The following is a 22602-nucleotide window of genomic DNA, read 5'->3' on the forward strand; positions in this document are numbered from 1 at the left end:
GACGACTAATTGTTCTAGTGAACATCCGTGCTGACTAGGCACCATGCGGTGCTTTTGCGATCAGTCTGAGTTTTATGCTGTGCTATTGACATTATTGGGTCTTCATCATCCCAAGTGTGCGGGTAACCTGGCTCCCGTCACTGGAAAATTGCTTCATTTGGAACTGAGAAGGGACCTCTATTAACTTGAAGGCTGTTGGCTGGGGTTAGGGCAACACACCATGAAAGAATTTCGATCCAATGAGGTGTGTTTGATCTGGTTATTGGAACATGTCCCAATTGGACTTGGGTGAGGGGACCTGGGTGCCTGCTTCTATGTACTGGATGGGAAGCTGCCCTACCCCCTTGGCATATATATTATCCACCCTTCCCCCCACCCTGCATCCCCCTCTTGAGCGTGGCTACCAAATCCACCCGGGGTATCAGCAGCAGAGTGGGACCTAGGCACCCAAACGGCAGACTGTAGTGTGGATTCCCGATCAAAACAATGTGCAGCAGCCCTGAGTTTCCCTACTGCAAGTAAAGACTTGTAGTGTGTTTTGAGGTGTGCGTCAAGTGTATGTTCTGCCTTAGGGGTTTGAACTTACTGCGTAGGTGGGTTTTGCTATTGTGTAAAGGCATTGCCTTCCAAGACAGTTACACCTCCCTGCTGCAGTCCTTGTTTGGTTGGGGTCCCTGTCTGTTGCTGCCACGTATTTGACCAACCCGCGGATCCCTGCTGCGGTGGTGCAGTGGCTGTCTGAACTCCCTGCGGCTGACCACAAGGTGCATCCGGGTTAATTTGGGCTTGGTTTTGAGGATGGGGATTTTGTGGGGACTGGCGCAGATTTATAGATCCCTGTTCATGACATGCTCTTAAGCTGCATTGGTTGGCCATGAGGCCCATTCAGTGGCAGTATCAACGTTCTCTGAGGTCCGGCTGCGGACAACATCCCTGACCTCTGATGTTATAACTGGGTTGAAATTTTCTTATTTTTTGTGGTGTAGCCCCCTTCAAGACTTTTGTCATTTGTACGTTAATGGCCAACACGGCCTCCTCAAGAGCGGTCTTTTTCAATTTGTGTTGGACCAACTAGGCGGTGTCTCTCTGGGATTGCTCCTGTTTTTCCTTGTCCTTTTTCTGTTTCTTTCAGTAATAATGTAATATGTGGGTCTGTATTTCCTGCCAGGGTTTATTGTCTAACCCTACTATGGTGTCCAATCAGCTTTGTATTTCGGTGAGCAGCCCCCTTTTTAGGATGTTATAGAAGAATGCGACCTGGGGGGCCCCTATTGGTCCATGGCACTCCTCCCCATCGTTCTCTCATTCCATCTAGAAAGTCCATTATGGTCTCCCCAGGCTTCATACTTTTCGCCATTAAACCTGCCACATCTGGGTGATCAGGGAATATTTCCCTCAGGGCGTCAATACAGGGTGCCTGAACGAACTGAATGCAGCCCCGTCATGCTCGGTGTTTGGCAGTGTGACTACTGGGATGCGGGAATGGGCGAACACCGTGTTGGTCTGCTCTTTGATGAGACTACTTAGCAGACTTATGACATTGCCTATTGCTTTGTATATCCCTGCGGTGATCCATTTCCCCTCCCCATTCGTTAGTGGCGGCAGTTTGGTTCTAAACCCTTCTGTATCAATCTGTGCCCATGCCACTTAGATGGTCCCTGATGTGCCCTTCTGCAGTAGGGGCACAGGGTCAAGACTGATTTGCATATGGCTGGGTCCAAACTGGGGTGGCATAGTGGGCAAAAGAACGATGGATTTAACCCAGATCTTTTGACTGGGGGAGAATGTTTGCATTGTCAGCATTCCGTCCATCATTTGTTTGCTGTAACACTTTTTGCCCTAAGTGGGATGGGTATGCCCAGACGTGGGTCCCTTGCTCACTGTTCCACTGGATTCAAGCTAGCCTGGCTGAAGAAGGGTGACATACCCTGAAACCGATCCCAGGATGCTTGTTTCCGGTCCAGGGAGGACCTGGCATGGCAGTTTGGTCTGGACTGTTCCCATAGGGCACAGGGTCAAGACTGATTTTCATATGGCTGGGTCCAAACTGGGGTGGCGTAGTGGGCAAAAGAACGATGGATTTAACCCAGATCTTTTGACTGGGGGAGAATGTTTGCATTGTCAGCATTCCTTCCATCATTTGTTTGCTGTAACACTTTTCGCCCTAAGTGGGATGGGTATGCCCAGACGTGGGTCCCTTGCTCACTGTGCCACTTTATTCAAGCTAGCCTGGCTGAAGAAGGGTGTTATACCCTGAAACCGGTCCCAGGATGCTTGTTTCTGGTCCAGGGAGCACCTGGCCTGGCAGTATGGTCTGGACTGTTCCCATGGGGCACAGGGTCAAGACTGATTTGCATATGGCTGGGTCCAAACTGGGGTGGTGTAGTGGGCAAAAGAACGATGGATTTAACCCAGATCTTTTGACTGGGGGAGAATGTTTGCATTCTCAGCATTCCGTCCATCATTTGTTTGCTGTAACACTTCTGCAGTAGTGGGCACAATATGGCATGGGCATCGCTGCTTGTTTCTCTCTTAACGTAGCGCTCCTATTTTCTTAGGCAATCCTGCATGTAGGGCAAGTTCCACTTGGTATCTCCCCCTTCAAGCCAGATACAGTCATCCGCAGTGGCCATGTCCTCTGGTTCGAAGGATCCTTCCCTCACCCAGGGTCTATCACACTGGCCCTCCTTTTCGGTCCAGCAGTACTCGTTTAGCTTGGACACGAACGTATGGCGGTGCTTAAACTTTAACGGGAAACAACACGGAGCATAATTGAAAGTGGCGTGTTTTTGAGAAGCTCAAAGTGAGACATTCACATCGACGCTGTCCATACAGAAACCCTCTGTGGTCTGGAATTATCACCACAGATTAAGAATTTTCAAACACGGAGAAATTAGCCTTGAGGAAGTCGCGGGACTACATTCCTTACGCGACGAAACACGTGTTGGCTGTTGGGAGCTGTTGTGAAGGCCTACATGAATAAAAAAGAAACGAGAGAAGATTGGATTTACGATTCATTTTGTTACACGTTACTTGTTGTGATATGTTTTAACAAACGTGAACACCTTAAACTTTAATTTGCGTGTGCTGGGGAATAAGTTGAGTACCTTGATCCATTATCACCTGGTCGGCCCCTCTCCTATGCTGACGATCTGGTGAGGCTCAGGCCCAAGGCAGAAGCCTTCCCTTTAGTTCTGCTTTGGACTCTTTCCGAGTGATGCTCTATACAATGGGTACTCGCAAACATTTTCCCAAGGGCAAAAAATTTGGCTGGCGATGTGACTGAGGGCCTCATTGAAGCCAGCAGGGTGGCTGTCGAGGGTGTAGGCGGGAGGTAAGGTTGGTGTGGGGGAGGCAAAGCATGTACACCTAGTGGCTGAATTGCAAAATGTGAAACCAGAAAATCTGGATCAATCCTGGCTTCCCCATCTGATCAAACTGTGTGATCCTAGATAATTGTTTTATTTATTTTCCCTTCTTTTACTTCATTATTTCAATATCCCACATAAGAGAACATACAAATACAAGACTTCAGGATTTGAACTGTACAAAACCTTCTGTGTTTGATTTAATAAACTATAATGTTGTTTCTGTATATTAGTAACCCAGGCTGCCCAAAGGGTGCACAAAACAACTGACTTGCCTCTTAGTTCACTACTGGAATTTATGTCAGGGTGGGTGAAAGCATGAAGGTTTCTAAATTAATGTTTGAAAACTATCACTTTAAAAAACTGTTTCTCAATGCGCTGATATAACCTGATGTACTAAGGTGAAATGGTTCTGCAGGTTAATGATGTACACTTTTTGAATTTACTGTATCATATTTTACACGTTTGGTGCAAGAGTCAATTACCATTTAGAGAAATGCTTGTCCGTTTATTTAACATCTTTTTTAAGTTTAGTGGAGTCAAGTAAACAGCATCATAGTGGGGTGGCACGTAACCACAGGACAAACGTGCGAACAGGAAAACCCCAGATTTATCCCACAGATAGGCCGCGACGCCACAATGGTCCGGGGAGATTGGCTCAAAAAAAACACATGTGGCCAAATGGGCACGCGTTCCCAAAACACCGTAAAGTTAGATGCCACGTGAAATTTGGAACACTCAGCCAGGGCCCGCCTGACTACGTATTTCTGACTCGGGTTTGATGGAGAAGTCATATCGGGGGACTCGATTTCATTTTTATGTGCACATGTATCATTGCGTGCATTAACATCAATATTAACATTAGGGTCTCAGTTTGGGCACGTCCTCCTTGATATGTAAATCAGTGTATCTGCATATGGGTTCTAGCACCCACCCTCAGCCCAAATCGATGGGGCGACCTGGGGGCTTTTCTAGATTCTTATGAATTTCGGGTAAGGTGTAGATTACCGGGGTATGTGGATGTCCTTTGCTTAGGTATACATGTTCCTTTTCGGCTATTTTGCATTCATCAAGTGAATTTGTTGTGATGTTACGTATTTCATCTTTTTTTAACGGTCCATGGCTATCTTCTGATAGTGTCTGATGTCTGCATGTTGTCTGTTTTCTGAATAACAATGGCACCACCCTTGTTGGCAGGTTTGATCATTATCTCACAATTCTTGGCTAAAGAGTCAAGAGCTTGTTTCTCACTTTTAGGGATATTATAGGGAATGAATCTCCTCCACTTTTAAAGTTTTTTTGACCTGTTTGAGAACAGTATTCTAAAAAGCCATTATTTCGGAGCTCATAAGGTGACTGAGAGGGTCAATTTGGTAGGGTAGATGTAAGCCTGTTGCTTCGTCTGGGAGAGTGGGTGGTTTATCCTTAAAAAAGTGTTAAGGCGTGATGGTCCTGAAGAACCTGTAAGGGATACTTTTCAACTAGAAGAAATCTGGTCTTTCCGTGAGCACAAAACCCAGCTCTTTGCTCAAAACATTATTTTCATCATGGGTCAATACATATATTTCAAAATGTTGAATACGTGGGATTTGCTCTTATTCTAACTGTCTACCTGGGATGGTTGTGCTGTGACCCTGATCGCCATCTACAATACTGGTCCACATTTGCCTGTCTCCTGTCTGGTAGTTGTCTCCTCTCCATCTCCTACCTCTGCATCTCTCTCTCTGTCTCCCTCTCCTCTGTTCCTGTTCTAAAAAAACGGCCAGCAGTTGTTGCTGGTCCTGGTGTTTGGTCGCTTGGACGTGCGATCTCCTGGTCATCTGAGCTTGCTGATGGGTCAGAAAATGTAACCCTCCGTGGAGTGTACTGATCACCTCATGCTATGTAGAAGTCTTTTCTGAGGTAGGGATACACAGATTCAATACTGAACTTGTATTTATCTTTTTGGATCTTATCAATCTCTTTACCTATCCGTAATAATTGAAACTTTTCTATTGTTTTCTGGAGAGAGTCAAGTGTTGCTTTGGCGTTCTTATGTTTGAAGTTTGAAGTTTATTTTATTTGCATAGTTTGTTAAAACCAATGCAATAAAACAATATTTCATTTTAAAACAATATATACGTTTAAAACTCCATACTTAAAAATACTTGTGTTTAAAAATCTTCTAAAAACTGTACTATAATTATACATATTAACAAATACGGGGTCAATTTCTTAGCCACATTGTTTCCGACTTTGCACATATCATTTGTTAGTCAAGGTATCTAATTACAGTCCGTACATTTCTTTATTGATTATATCAAACATTAATACGTGCAAATAAGGTGCTTACAGCTCAAATAGAATTCATTAGTGCCTGACAGGGAGCTCCTCCTGATCCTGCATTTATTCCACATGGCTGGGTTGTGTATGTGGTTTGATTGTTTTAGTAACTATGTTGCCGGCATTTTCTTTTCGCATATCCTCAAGAACTTTACCAAGGAGCAGTTTAGTTGTGGGTAGCTAGGTGTAAAGCATGCTAGAACTGCTTACCTCATTGGTTCGAACCCCTCGCTGATTAAATTAACCTTTTAGTAATTGTTTCCGTTCCTGTAAAAGTACTTTGCAGGAGCATAATAGATGCAGCGGATCTTCCGGTGCTGAACCGCATAGGCAGCACATAAGGCCCGCTTTCTCCCTTAGCCAGGGTGGGAGATGCTGTATGCAGGGTAACAGGCCAAGTCTATACTTCATAAAGCTAACTTTTATATACTTGGCGTAGCCCAAATTAAAGTACTTTTGAGGTGACTGGCTCACGGTAGGTATTCAGAGTCATCCATCCGTGAACCATTTCTGAAAGAGATGCCTTTTCCTCCAGCCATGAAAGATGTTTGACTGTTTTCCAAACCAGTTTTTTGAACATGCTGGTGGTTGTAGGCGTTTCCCAAAGTTGATTCAATCCCTTTTTGAGTAAGCCATTTTTAAGCTAACTCGCTACAGGTGAAGCGGTATAGCTGTTCATTTAGAGGGGCTTTCCACACTTTGTTCCAGGTAATGATGTATGCCCCTTGTCTTGCGATAGATTGTTTCTGTATGCCAAACTCTAGCCTAATTTGCGAGGGCGAAGTATATTTGGGCATCCCAAATATGACCCTATACGTAGTTGTTACTGTAGAGTCAAGTATTTCGGCATCTCTTCCTTTCTGCGCCTCACTGCCATAGGTAATTGTTGGCAGTAGCTCTGCACATACCACCTGCACTATAGGCAGAATCGATGGCCCATTTAGTTTAGAGTTTAATGCTGTTAAAGAAGTTGCCAGGGCAAGGCCTTAATACCTGATGCTATTCCTCTGTGCAAGAAATCGGCCACCTTTGTCTATCTTCACGTCAAGATATTTATATTCCAATGTGTCCTCAATCCGGGTCTCCCCCCAGAACCAAGCAGCAGTTTTTTCCTTTTTTTTTTACTGACATGGTTCTTGTTTTGTCCAGATTTATCGTTAGACCATTTGCTTTAGAATAGTCCTGTGTGGCGTTTAGAGGGTGTTAAAGGCCTACTTTTGTTTGGCTGATCAGGTCTATGTCGTCCGCATATAGGAGACATGGCAATAAGATGTCTCCCAATTTTGGGACGTGTGAGTTACAGGCATTTAGTATCAGTACAAGGTCTGCTATAAACAAGTTAAGGAGTGTAGGTGCTAAAACACATCCTTGTTTAAGCCCTTAATCCGTTGTTATGCGTCTCGACAGGAATGGCTTGCTCATGTGCTCCACTAGTTTTGATTTTCTCCTCCAGCTCACTGAGTTATTACCTATGTAACTTAAGTTTTTCCTGAATGTATCATTATGTGTAAAAATAAAATCTTTATATTCCTGACTTGAAAACCTACTGGTATTACTTCCACTTTAAGGTATTCTGTAAGTAGTCTACTATGGAGTTCTGTATGTACAGCCTTTTTCTTTAGTCTCTCTAACTTATCCACATCTGCCTACACCCTGGCAGTGTAGTTCCACAAGAGGTTAGCAAATTTGCACCTCCTATCATCTTAGTTTTATAGTTATCACTATATGAGCACAGGAGGTTGAACCAATTCTCTAAATTAATACTTTTAGACCAGCGTCTGCACTCACCATGTAGTCTAATCACAAGGACAACCCTATAAGCCCACAGGGACCAGGGTTAGTATTAGGTATATATACAGTGTGCCATGTGTCTCATTTAGCAAGAAGGAAATCACATATATTGTTTAGGGAGTCCCTCAATCAATGTATTCATACAACAAACCAGAAATAAGTTCTTGCTTGAATTGTATCTAAATAAAACAAACAGCTGACAAGGTTTCTGCTGCTGGTGTACGTTTTCAAAATATATGCAATAGTCAGTATGGCAATTTGTACAAAGTGCAAATAACACAGTGCTCAAGTTAGTGCAAAGATACACAAAACATACATAAAAACACTGTATAGACCCCGGGTTCAATACATGATTTCGAAAAGGTACGATTGTAAATTATTACACATTCATAATGATCATCATTTGATCTGAGTACCTAGAGGGAAGATGATGACGTTCCAACCCTAAGTGATTAAAAGGTTCTCTTCAGGACTAAGTCATCTGGCTCAGAACCTGCATAGGACTGATGACAGAAACACAGGACAATTCATCATTCACTCTGTACCCCAATCGTGGGAGTCACAAGAGCTCAGTGGCTCAGAAACACATACTAAAAGTATTTATGGACGTACCGTCCACTTCATGGAAACTTCATTAAAAGAGTCTGGTCTCAATCTAGACAACCTATAATTAAATAAATCAAAGTTTACCTAACATTATCATAGGACAAAACAGTTGTCACAACAACCTTGTTGCGTGTCTAATCACCCTTATTCCATAACCAGTGCTTAAAAACTTCTGCAATAAAAGAGGCCCATCAATAGGCTCTTCATCCATGTCATCATCCGGTTTGAGCCTAGATCTGCTGAAGGGTATTATCCATGCCCAAGTTATATCTAGTCAAGCAAGGCCCATGCAGTATCTAAAAGTTCAAATCAACCTTGAAGTCATGCAGATAATGGTGTCTCAATTCACCATACATCCAGAAATGTGTTCAACTTACGTTTTTCCATAAGAAACTAGGTGCAAATCAGGAAGAGTTTAACAAGCAAAAGTCTCTATCGTCAAAACCTAGGTACCCATACATAACAGCTTGTGTGCTGTGGTGTAATAGATTACATAAAGTTTCATATCATTCAGTTTCTTCCATAGTAGCCGCCATATAGTGAATCATCCATTTGCATAGTAAATTGGCAGTATTTCATACAGGAAGCCTCGATATAATGACCAGTGTGAATTCATCCATGCCACTCACGACTCGTTGAACCCGCTGCCGGGTATTTCATAATCGGGGCAGTGTGTGTCTGCTATGACCAGAGTAAGAGGTCTAATATACTAACATTAGTCCAGCGCTATGATAGCTTACATGCTCATACGCAGTGGAGATCAATAAAGCATCACACCCCACATGTGAGTCAGCCACCGTTAAAACGCTATGCCTGTGTTGAAGGCTTACAAGCTGTATGAGTAGGGCACAGCACGTTAACCCTCGTGAGCATGCAAGGTAAAGAGAGCCGCTAAGCAACATAAATATGTCAATAGGACAGTTCTGGTTTGATTTTTAGTGTCATACATTTAAATCATGCTTATGAGGCTCGGGCACAGAGTTGACATAGAAGACAATGGGTGCCTTTGAAAGATGGTCAAATTTAGTCAGTAAGACAGTAGAGCTTCTCCCTTTTGTGAAATAAATTATAATCATGCATGATGTTGACGAATTGTACCTGCGTGTTTGTCTGGGCGGCTGTACACTGATTGTGCCTTAGAATAAGTCATAAATCTTGCCAACATCATTGCCATCCGATGCCCTGATATCGAGAACCAATCTACTGTAAAAACAATCTGCAGGTAAAAACCACGTGGTGTGTGGGTGGTCACACTCAACTGCTTATAACAGTGCATAGTCCCATTATGGCACCAGGTCCCACCCTTACCACAACAGAGTATGCATGCATAAATAAATACACAACACAACTTTTGTTTGGGAAAAATATTGCTGCAGGTTTATTCCATACAAAAGTATGCAATATGGTGGGTTATATTACGGGCGATCCAAGGGCAGGCAGCTGTATAAACCTATGCTGCCCTGCCCGCCTGATGAGCCACGCACTGTGGAGAAACCCATCAGCGCTACCCTTATGGGGGTGATCCCCTTACTGGATCACGGGTGATCCCCTTACTGGATCATGTGACACATTGGTCCCTTATTACTCACGCCCCTTTCAGGGCGAAGCGTAGCAAGGCAAACCCCCGGTTGTTCAGGCCCACAACCGCCCGAAGGACTAACGGGGCGCCGACGTAGTTGTTCCAGGACCCTCCACACGAGGTTCCTGTGATTTGGCTCTGGCACCCCTATTGTGCTCTTGCAGAGGTAACCTTTCTGTACCCATATGCTTCCAGATCGCCCTGTAACTCCGCCTGCAACGACAAAGAAAAACATTACAACATCCTATGTAATTCGCCTGCCAACCCCACGCCGGGTAAGCGGTAGGGTGGGAGACGGCGTGTCCGGCACAAAGAGGACGCCAAGATGGCAGGGGGAGGCATAAATACCTCCCCATCCTCTTTGTGCCGGAAGTGACGTGTCTGGCCAGGGGACTCCTCCTATAGTCCCCCGTATTAGTGGGGGTGGGGAAGTGCCCAAATGTGACTAAGGGTGGCTGCCCGCTTAGGGTGGCCCCCTGCGGGGGCCGCGGGCAGCCGCATAGTCCCATTATGGCACCAGGTCCCACCCTTACCACAACAGAGTATGCATGCATAAATAAATACACAGCACAACTTTTGTTTTGGAAAAATATTGCTGCAGGTTTATTCCATACAAAAGTATGCAATATGGTGGGTTATCTTACGGGCGATCCAAGGGCAGGCAGCTGTATAAACCTATGCTGCCCTGCCCGCCTGATGAGCCACGCACTGTGGAGAAACCCATCAGCGCTACCCTTATGGGGGTGATCCCCTTACTGGATCATGTGACACATTGGTCCCTTATTACTCCCGCCCGCGGAGCGTAGCAAGGGAAACCCCCGGTTGTTCAGGCCCACAACCGCCCGAAGGACTAACGGGGCGCCGACGTAGTTGTTCCAGGACCCTCCACACGAGGTTCCTGTGATTTGGCTCTGGCACCCCTATTGTGCTCTTGCAGAGGTAACCTTTCTGTACCCATATGCTTCCAGATCGCCCTGTAACTCCGCCACAGCTCAGGAGGCGGCCACCGTCGCCTAAAGAGCCCCCCCACCAAAACAGTTCCTTTCTCACTGCCACCTGCAACTTCCCGGGCCATATTCATGTCCTGTAGGAACAGATCCAAGCCCACCTGTGCCAAGTGCACCCCAACTTTGTCAAAATAAGCTTTGGGGTTCGCCCGGCATGGCTCATGCCTGATGAAGCCAAAGCCCCTTGCCCTGCGAATTTGCGCATGGAGCGGTGCATGCTTCTCTGGGAATGGACCAGTGCCTTGCATGCCCTGCAAGGATGTGATGGCCTCACAGGACACACATAAGAACATACCTTTGGCCATAAGAACTTGATTTGCTTTGGCAGGGCACAAATTGTTGCATCTGGCACGCTCTAAATAGTGGCAATGTGAAGTTCTGTTGCATTCTACCCTAAAGGGTGAAACTACATAACCCACGGGACCACGGGATCGTGTGTATATTACCAGTGATACTCTTAGAATCTAAGGTTCTCAGAGTCAAATGATGACTGTCCCGCCATGGACTATGAGACATAGTCACTGGGTTTGCCACTTGACACCCCTCAGGGTGGTGATACGGAACCTCCACCCAGCATAAGCTGAAAGTCTTGGGTTGCTATCATGTCACCTGTGTCCCTTGAATCACCCCCATTACCTCCCTGCAATAGTTATACTGGTAAGTGGGCAATCAATTCACCATCCCTCCTTTCCTGCCAGACTGGTGCCTGTTCAGTTTTATCTGTGGTGGCTGCACCCAGACTTCCCAACAGCCTTACTGCTAAAATTGTGAGCAGTTGCTAACATCGAGAGAAACTTACGCTTGCAACTACAGTGAGTCTACATTATTATGATAACTGAGTGTCTGGTCGAACTATGCACAGGTAATTAACACTCTCCCACGTGTAGTTGCTGCAAAACGTTTGAACTAGTCCCTCAAATTCAGCCAGCCACCCCCTAAGTGGAGACTTGCCCTCCCAAATACTGCTAGTGTAACCCCCGGTCACACCTCCTGCTCAGAAGAATTTAGTAATACACGACACTGCCAACCCCAGGGACCTAATACTGGGCTGTGTATATGCAGCCCCAGATGACCTTAAACAATTGGCTTTGAGTGGATGGGTGTTAACATGGACTGGCTGAAGTGCAATACGTTTGACAATCACTCCTGACCAGAAGTGCCAATGCAGGAAGAAGTAAGAGTTATCAGGCCCGCCTTACTTCCTTTCCCAGTTGTCTGTGTATAGTGCTTGTTGTAGCTTGACGCTTGTGTATTTTTGCAGTGTGCAAGCGTTCCCGTAGGTATTTTGCCGTTGCAAGGGGTATCAACTTATTTTGTCCACAGGTCGAATAAGATGCCCCGTCCAGTCTTCTGGTTTAAACCCATGGAAGGATAACCCGTGGGGCCGACTAGTGTGTTGGGACCGGCGGTGACCCATATGCGCAAGTCCCCGCCCCTGTCTGGATATTGGGAATGCCAAATGGTCTATACCACCTTGTCATTATTTCTCAAACGCCGTGCAAGCACGACACTATTGCGAGCCCAATTCCCACACAACAAATATTAAAGCATAGTCCCTCAGGGGCCGAAGCCTTGACTTTGCCCTCTGTGGTGTGACCTGGATTGCTCAGACCGGGCGACCTGAGGTCACACAATCATGTGTACCCGTTCTTCTTGTGCCACACTTGCTGGGGGATTAGTATGCTCCTCGCCTGTTTGCTCGGAATTAGTGATGGTCCCTCGCGGGGTGAACGCTCAGGGCCTTATCCCTGGAGCTTGTCCATCTATAATTCCCCCAGGAAATCTACATCGTAGGTTTGTAAAGCTTTTCCTGATTCCCCCATTGATTATGGTCGCTAGGCTCTCCCCCAGTTTGAACAAACATCTTAGCTAATCGTACGCCTGCCTAATACCCAGGGCTGACTGGTTTGATGCTTTTCAAATGAAATTGCCCAACCAAATGAGGCCATGCACTGAAACTTTATTGGGTTGTCTCAGGTTTCTTTTAGCGCTAGAAACGCCCCAAAGTGTACATGAAACCTGATTCTATATGGTGCCAGCAGATGATGTTCCGAAAGGCCCTTGTAACCAATTGCCCTATGCAGTCTCAACAACATTTCGCGGCACCTCTTGTGCGTTGTAATCGCCCAGAGTAAGTGTAAAATTATATTTCCCCACCAATGGGTTGGTAACCGGTGGCAAAGAAAGACAGAACCTGGGCATAACCTCCCTGTTTCCTACAGTAAAACAATGATTCTCTTGCACCAGTATCAACTGTGCCACATACTTCCATGCCCTAGCATCAGTTGCTATGCAGTGCAGCTGGCATCCAATTCAGTGATATAGCGACATATCAACCAGTTCTTGCATATTTGTGGGCAACAAATTACGTATGCCGGGATTTCACCACTAGTACCTATGCTGCTGAACCTGGACTTGCAAGGCACACATGATTCGACGATCGTCCCAATGCTAATCGGCATATTTCCAACTCCTCAATATCGTCTGGCTTACTGGGGGCACGACGAGGACTCGTGGGACGGAATAACGGTCTGTAGCATTAGCGCCAACTAAGAAACCGCCAGAGAACCTCGACATCATGCCAAAGGTGGCCTTCCCTGAAGACCGGCCCCAATGCAGCAAACCCCCATAATACTACAACCCAGACGTACACCCGGGGAGCCAACATGCGACTCTGGTAAAGGTGAAAGAACGTGCAAATTACGTCCCTGCCACCCAGGCATAATACTAAGTTAGTACCGCAGATCAATATAGGCGAACAAAAGGACCGCCGAAAACAGTTGTGCCACATCCAAGAAGAACCCTCTACAGTTTGAAGCCCACTGAGGGGAGAAGTACAGTTCCTGCGCACTTTGCAAACCATAACACTAACAAGGAAGTAGACCTCTCTGGCGTGCCCCACCTTGGCCTCCAAACATGCAAAGGTGCTAGGGGGTGGTGAGGGCAGAAAACAATGACCAACTGATGCCCTGGGTGGGCTTGCATCCCCAGTCTTGGTGGGAGCACACACAGCGTCCCTGGGAAAAGCTGGCTCTACATAACCATAACGAAACGTGCCCATCGCGCCTTGCTGATGCGCGCACGCCACATGCTCCTCACAGCCACCAGAGCTGAGGTGTAAGCATACTCCGCGCTCCTGTAGGGGCAATCGGCAGCTGAACTAGCTGTTGCTGTGTTAAAGTATTGAAAACCTGTCACCGTCTCCGCATATTGGATGGAATCCTACGGAATTTGGACAAGTGTGTCTGTGCAATGTCAGTAACCTTCCTCAAAGTGGGCATGAAAGAACTGGGCGGTCTCAATAACTAGCCCTTCCAACAGGTGCCTCCAATAATTTCTGACGAGGGCGGCTGGTAGTACTACCACAAGTGTGATTGATAACAAGTAAATGCACTCCTGACCTCAAACTTCAGAATGCCGTGTTTTAAACGCCTCAAAGCCCCCTACGCGTGCTGAATAAGGCCGTGCCCTTGCCTGGTATTTTGCCGCTATGTCAATGCATCCCCGTATTTCCTACCAAAGGGAGCACTAACCTACAACAAGCCTAAACATTGTCATATTCCATACTACTATTTGCACACTGTAACTAGGCCACAATTATAGCTCAGTTGCATAGCCAAACTAGAGCTAGCCGCCTCCATCCATATCTGCCAAGGTTTCAGATTGCTATGTGTGACATTTTCATAAGTTCCGCGCCACTGTGGGTGACATTCAAAGACTAAATGACACATCCTTGGGAGCAAAATCAATCAATGATACAGCGCATATCCAACCTACCCATGCACATTTCAGGAACATGTTAGGGCAACGGGACCTGTGATGCGATCTTCCCTTATAGTTCTAATTCTTTCGATGGCTCCAAAAGTCAACCCCATCATGGGAAAAAACTCCCACTCAGTCTGTACCCCTAACTGTATTCGCATTGAGTGGTCCTATAACAAACTTAAACAATTGTCTGCTTGTGTGAAGGCGTCTGCGAAGCATGGTTCATGTCGAGGCTGCTCAAACATGTGAAGTATCCTGTGCTGACATCGACACTGTGGGACTGTTGTTAAATGGACATGCTCATCTATGGCCTAATATTAGTCAAATAATGCAGCACACGACAAATTAAGATAAATTCCACCATATCACCTCCATATTTCCACTTCTTTCAGACTTAGTGCTGGTACCAACAGCCACAGTGCCACCCGGTGGGGTACCATATGCAACATGGGCAAGCATAGAACTAGTGACTGCCTCATAATGTACTAGAAGCAACAGGTTCTATATTAGACCCTCAGTCAGCAAGGCATCCTTAACTGTGCATCCCAAACTCCCTGTATAAAGTATTGAATCAAGCCGCAGGTGGCGCGCAAGCTCAGGTACCGCTGCAAATCACGTGGCAAAATGAGTACCGCATTTACATTACATATTCAGGCACGGGGAGATTACGTGATTTGCCCAGGATCACAGGACGCTCCACAATGTTCGCATTCATGTTACCTGCACTAAAGTGAGCAGCTGCACGTTGAGCACCGTATTTACGTTACATACTCAGGCCAGGGAGATGAAGTGATTTGCCCATGATCACAGGACGCGGCCTCGAGGCTAGACACCTGGTTTCCTGCCCCAGAGTCGGCGGCTGCCCATGAGGACAGTATCTACATTACATATTCAGGCACGGGGAGATTAATGATTTCCCAATATCACAGGACGCGACTCGGGGCTCTAACCCTGGTTTCCTGCACCAACGTCGCGCTTGCTAGGCAAAGATGTGGCTTCGGCGCTAGATCTCCACAATTCCAGCCGAGGGTGACATAACCCCCGCTTAAGTCCCCCAGGCACATTAGTCCCCGAGATTAGAGTGAACCGGGAGAGCAATGTAATACAAAATTGTTGACACAAGAAAGCAGGCCCCCACTGCGCCGCTGAAGGCCCTCTGTTACCAAGGCAAGCCACTATATATACATACACGCCACAAAGATATGCCACAACGCCGGGATCCAAGACACCGCACGACCGCTGGAGACATGGTTACCTCCACATGGACCCTAAGACACCGCAGTGATCCTTCTGAAACCGCGCAACCTCTGGAGACATGATTACACCACGTGGGCTCCCTGATCCTGCCCCAGCCGTGCAACCCACGTGCCCCCCCATGTGCTGCTAACTCCCTTAGCTACATTCTTTACTTAATCAACTGTAACCTTGTGGCTGGCACTCCTTTCCAGCATGGCGAAGCCAGTGAGGGCAATCTGCCGCGGCCGAACACCGCAACACGACCTGTGCGGCAACAAACTAACGCACGCATTAGCAGGGCCCAAGGCCAGACTGACTTTGTGTAAAGGGAAACCGCATTTGTATGCCCCAGTTAAAAGTGGCTAACCGGCGTTGGGACTCAAACCTGGTCCCCACTCATCATGACATTCCAAACCGTGGGCGACTGACGCACTTCCTGAGAGGTTCTCTCCACGGTCGCAAGCACCCGGCTGTTCCTCTTCAATGCAATGCGAGACCGGTTCGCCGAGCAACATCAGCTGTCCAGCCGATGCCGGGACTGGCGCCGCAGGGACCCCCAAGCCGCATCCTCTCCCTCGCAACCCACAGTCAAGCATGCCTGGCACAAAACATGGCACAAACCGGGCCTCGCAGGGAAACATGCAAATTCACCAAAGGAACGAAGGGCACCGCCCGGGGTAGAACATATGCCCCCTAGGGCCCAGTCAGCGCCGTTTACCTCTCAATTAAAATACGCAGAGAACTACATCCTGGCTAACTCACCCGGCACTCCTACTCGGGTTTCTGATTATCGGCCTGATAAATCAACTATACGAGTAATTAGTAATCTCCCTTTCAGTGCTGACCGGAACATAAATCACACCCACCCATCTCAGAACCAGCAAAACAGATCTGAAAAGATGCAAACACCGTGAGTAAAGAATCCGATTTTGCAGGGCAAAGTCAAATCCATGCCAGGTACTTTTCAAAGTAAACAATAAACAGAGATCAGTAAATTATAGTTGGGCAAGTTAGTGCAACAGAGGAAAAGTTAACATACTGCATTTCGTTAATTGGCTTCGCCTTTTTGTCAGTGTAACACACACCGGCCCCGCAAGGCATGGATCGCAGAGGGGGTGCGGAAGGGGGGAGTAGTCGGGGGGAGTAGTCGTCGGCCGTGCAAGCTTTGATCATAATGGTTTACCACCAAAGCACCGTGGTTACTACCTCGGAGCCCGACCCTGCCAAAACCATTAATCACCACCCTAGCATGCCCACTTGATGGCTGACTGCGTGGGAGTGAGGACTCTACTCGCTCGCTACTGCTGCCGCTGTTGCCCGGGCAGCATCCTCCACCATACCGCGAGAAATAACCACGCTTGCTTCCCTGAATCGCGCTCAGCGCCCAAAGCAGCGACGTCGGAGGGCCCGCCACCCGCTCTCGCCCGATCACGGCAAATACTTGGCTGACCAACAACAGTACCCAATTCTTTCTGTACGGTCGCATGTGCATACGCACTCACCCCTCATCCCAAACCGACCAACCAGGACAACCACAAACTGATAGTAACGGAGAGGGCGGGGTGTACGTTCGCTCGAAAGCCTTGTGCCCTCGATGTCCACAGGACGTGGCCCGCCTCAACCAGACGTGCAAACCAGGGGGCGAAGAAATTACCTCTATTTTTAAACAACTTGCGATGCGCGTTATGACTAGCGATGCGCATAACTAATTAGGTAAGAGGAAATGCTGCACCAAATTACAAAGTGACAGAATGAGAGAAAAACAGAACGGTCACGAGCATAACGAGTTAGTCAAAGCTCTAAACCAGGCGTCAGACCAATCGGTTTTCGTTTTTTAAAATAAGAAAGGAGTTAGGCTTAATTGAGGTGCTCCGCTCGATAGCATTTTATAGCAACGCAAGGGCTAGCAACTTAATGAATAAAATATAGGAAACATTATCACTGAGCCGAATCCACTTAAAACATGGTATTGTCGATTGGGATGCCCCATTTAAATAGAACAGCGGAAGGTGAGGGAGCGGCGCCTTGCTGCCCTCGCTGGTTCCCCCTCGGGCACACACCGGGGGCCGGCACTTTGATCAACTAAGCTACCGCGCCTCCTGCTGAGCCTGCCTGGAAATCGCTCTTCCTTTTCACACTGGAGCAGATCCAGACGGTGAGGGTCATTGCCGAGACCGAACTCGGTTACTCAGACTCGAGACCTACCGCCCTAGCCCGGTAGGCCACATCCTCTCTTTTGCGATCATCCTAACAATGTGGCGGCGGCCGTGCATCCACGGTAGGTGCACCACAGCCCGCCCGCAATACAAACTTTAACGCCATGCCTTCTCTCGGCGCAACAAGACCCAAAAGAACTTCCCTGCCCCCCAAAACTCACTGCGCATGCCGACGACCCCCTGGCCCGGGAACATACAGCCCGAAGGAGTGCGCTGCAAACACCGCAGATCAAGGGGGGGGGGGGGGGGGGAGAAACCGCAACCTCGCTGGTCGACGCGAAACAACCGTGCAAGCTTTGATCATACTGGTTTACTGCCACAGCACCGTGGTTACTACCTCGGAGCCCGACCCTGCCAAAACCATTAATCACCACCCTAGCATGCCCACTTGATGGCTGACTGCGTGGGAGTGAGGACTCTACTCGCTCGCTACTGCTGCCGCTGTTGCCCGGGCAGCATCCTCCACCATACCGCGAGAAATAACCACGCTTGCTTCCCTGAATCGCGCTCAGCGCCCAAAGCAGCGACGTCGGAGGGCCCGCCTCCCGCTCTCGCCCGACCACGGCAAATCCTTGACTGCCCAACAACAGTACCCAATTCTTTCTGTACGGTCGCATGTGCATCCGCACTCACCCCTCATCCCAAACCGACCAACCAGGACAACCACAAACTGATAGTAACGGAGAGGGCGGGGTGTACGTTCGCTCGAAAGCCTTGTGCCCTCGATGTCCACAGGACGTGGGCCCGCCTCAACCAGACGTGCAAACCAGGGGGCGAAGAAATTACCTCTATTTTTAAACAACTTGCGATGCGCGTTATGACTAGCGATGCGCATAACTAATTAGGTAAGAGGAAATGCTGCACCAAATTACAAAGTGACAGAATGAGAGAAAAACAGAACGGTCACGAGCATAACGAGTTAGTCAAAGCTCTAAACCAGGCGTCAGACCAATCGGTTTTCGTTTTTTAAAATAAGAAAGGAGTTAGGCTTAATTGAGGTGCTCCGCTCGATAGCATTTTATAGCAACGCAAGGGCTAGCAACTTAATGAATAAAATATAGGAAACATTATCACTGAGCCGAATCCACTTAAAACATGGTATTGTCGATTGGGATGCCCCATTTAAATAGAACAGCGGAAGGTGAGGGAGCGGCGCCTTGCTGCCCTCGCTGGTTCCCCCTCGGGCACACACCGGGGGCCGGCACTTTGATCAACTAAGCTACCGCGCCTCCTGCTGAGCCTGCCTGGAAGTCGCTCTTCCTTTTCACACTGGAGCAGATCCAGACGGTGAGGGTCATTGCCGAGACCGAACTCGGTTACTCAGACTCAAGACCTACCGCCCTAGCCCGGTAGGCCACATCCTCTCTTTTGCGATCATCCTAACAATGTGGCGGCGGCCGTGCATCCACGGTAGGTGCACCACAGCCCGCCCGCCCGCAATACAAACTTTAACGCCATGCCTTCTCTCGGCGCAACAAGACCCAAAAGAACTTCCCTGCCCCCCAAAACTCACCGCGCATGCCGACGACCCCCTGGCCCGGGAACATGCAGCCCGAAGGAGTGCGCTGCAAACACCGCAGATCAAGGGAGGGGGGGGGAGGGGAGAAACCGCAACCTCGCTGGTCGACGCGAAACAACCGAGGGGCAGCGGCCGCAGCGTGTCCGGCGAGACGGCGTGTGCGGCGCAAAGAGGAAGTGACGTGTCTGGCCAGGGGACTCCTCCTATAGTCCCCCGTATTAGTGGGGGTGGGGAAGTGCCCAAATGTGACTAAGGGTGGCCGCGGGCAGCCGCAGAATATTACTCACTTGAATGCGGTCTGATTGAATCCGCTCGATCTCCAATCTGTGGTGTTAAACAATAAACGTGCTGCATGAAAAAATGCCCAATTAGTGGCATGTGTGGCGCTAGATACACATGCTTTGCATACTCCTGCCATCTTGTGTTGGGTCTGATATGTGCAAGTTGTTTTTCTCTGAAGAAGTATTTTGAGTCACTAGGTAGAGGGACTCTTGGTGATAAAGCGCATGGGCATCGACTCCATTGTTAGATTGTTTTCTTTCTTCCATCGGGTTCGGACGTGTCTCCCTGTACTCCGGGTCGAGACCGGTATGGTACTCTGTTCCGTTCGTGCTCACCCTCACCGATATTGTTTTTTTTTGTTTTTTTAAACTCTTTTTATTAACATTTTCATTTCCAACCATTTCTGCAATACTCCGATATTGTTTTTTTTTTTTTTTTTTTTTTTGAAACCGTTTATTGCAATTTCAAGTATATACAAGTATGGGCCTTCAACCTTCCGGCCGGCCGCTAGAATGACAGGAGCATGTGACATACGTACAGAAAAGGCACTTGGCGTAGCATAGAATTAAATCAGGAGGTAGCAAGGACGTGGGCCACATGACTCTGAGCCCACAATACGGTTTCAGTTTATACGAACACAACAACACAAACAACCACACCCGCAAGGCAACCCGCAGTCAAAAGTAACAGCACGTGCACCTCAAATCGGGGACCCCAACCATCCACAGGAATCTAAAGAGGGGAGGGTGAGCAGATCAAGGACTGGGGGAACCCTGTGCCCGGGGCTGGGGGAGGGGGTCAACTAGGGGGACGGAGCTGGTGAGACAGCAGGCAGCAATGGTGGCTCGCAAATACCCCCGCGGTAGGCGTTCCAGGGGCCCCATACTTTCACCCACGCCCCAGGCTTACCCCTCGCCACATACACCACCTTTCCTCGGAACATGCACCAGTCCATGTGTTCTGTCCAGGCTGACACCACCGGGGGCCTCTGGGCTCCCCACAGCTGAGCGATGTCACGCTTAGCTACCATATATCCCAGAGTCACCCATCGCGTCTGCGGAACCGAGTAATCATTTGGTTCCCACACATTCAGAAAGCATCTCCTCGCTTCAGGCAACAGCGCGACATGCGTAACCACTCGCAGGACATCATGCACACCACGCCAGAATCGCTCCACCTTCGGGCATTCCCACAGAATATGCAAAAAGGTCGCCAACGCACCACACCCACGCTTACACAACCCATCCTCGGTATAGCCCATACGCAGAAGCCTTGGCCCCGTCATGTAAACCCGGTGGAGTATCTTAAGCTGGACGAAGCGAAGGCGAGCCGGTATGGCCACCTCCTTCGGAGAGGCCACCGCGGAAATCCAGTCCTCGTCGTCCAACTCCAGCCCATCGGCAACCCAAGCCTCGCGGAGGCCAGTCAGCAAGCCCGAGCGGTCATTGATCAATTTCTTGTAAATGAGGGAGATCGTGCTGTCCGGAACGTGGCCGTCTAGCACTCTATCCTCCAGGGGGGAAGACTCCGGGATGGAGGCGACGTCTGGGAAGACGGAGCCCAGTGCGTGACGGACCTGCAAGTACCGAAAGTATTCACTGCCCTGCAGCTGAAACTCCGTCTGCAGCGTCTCGAATGTTTTGAATCCCCCCCTCGTCCAGAGATCCCCCACTTTACTGATGCCTATCGTGTCCCACTTCTCGAAGCCCTTCGAGGTCCACAGGGAACCCAACCGCTGCGGCGCATACAACGGTGACGCCCGGTCAAACGGTCCTTCCACCCCATAGCTGCATTGGCCGCGTGCCACACTCGCACCATGACACGCGTGGGGCCCGTCAAGCGGGGATCGGGCGCGCCAGAGTAGAGCGCTCGATTGTAATCGCCACCGGGCAGGAGCATCTTGTCCATTTCAAATGCCGGGTTTAAAGCGGGCCCATAGAGGCCGTGATTAATTGCAGCTAGCTGGGAGGCCCAGTAATACCGCTTAATATCAGGGAGGGCAATCCCCCCGTCGTACCACGGGAGCGTCAACTTCGCCAGGGCTATACGCGGCCTCCCGTCCCAGAAAAGGCGGCGCTGTAGACTCTCCACCTCGCGGAAGTAGCGCGCCGGGACTAAGTCCATAGTATTCTGAAGAGCGTACAGGAAGCGCGGCAACGACATCATCTTAAACAATGCCGCCCGGCCGAGCGGCGAAAGCGGCAGACGCCGCCAGCGCACGACGTCTTCCTTCAAGCGCTGGAGGGGGGGAAGCAAGTTCCGCTCGTAGCGGGCCTCCGGGTCCAGCGTGATATAGACACCCAGGTACCGAAATCCCTGCGAGGCAATCCGGATCGGACAGCCCCGCGGGAGAACGGGAGCCTCCCCGGAAAGCACATAGACACATGATTTAGCCCAGTTAATGACGAGGCCCGAATTACGGCCAAAGGAGCGCAGGACGTCGACCAGGACAATCAGTGATTTGCGCGGGGAGGCTAGGTACAAAAGGATATCGTCAGCATAGAGGGACACGCGGTCCTCATACTCGGGGGTCCAACGGAGACCACGGATGGAAGGGTGCCACCGCAGCCACTCCGCCAGGGGTTCCAAGGCCATTGCAAACAGGAGCGGCGACAAGGGGCAACCCTGTCGCGTGCCCCGTCCCAGCGCGAATGGGGCTGAGACTCGTCCATTCACTACCACCTGCGCCAATGGGCCCGAATACAACAATTTGACCCAGCTGATGAACCCCGGCCCAAATCCAAATTTCGCCAACATCGCCCAGATGTATGGCCATTCGAGCGTATCAAACGCCATGGTGGCGTCTAAGGACGCCAAGATGGCCGGCTCCCGCACAAACGGAACACGCGCGAGCACCCCGTGCAAGCGCCGCAGATTTAGGGCCGTGTTGCGATGGGGAATAAAGCCGGAC

This window comes from Triturus cristatus, chromosome 11 (assembly GCF_964204655.1).
Source record: "Triturus cristatus chromosome 11, aTriCri1.1, whole genome shotgun sequence".
In the NCBI taxonomy this organism is placed as follows: domain Eukaryota; kingdom Metazoa; phylum Chordata; class Amphibia; order Caudata; family Salamandridae; genus Triturus; species Triturus cristatus.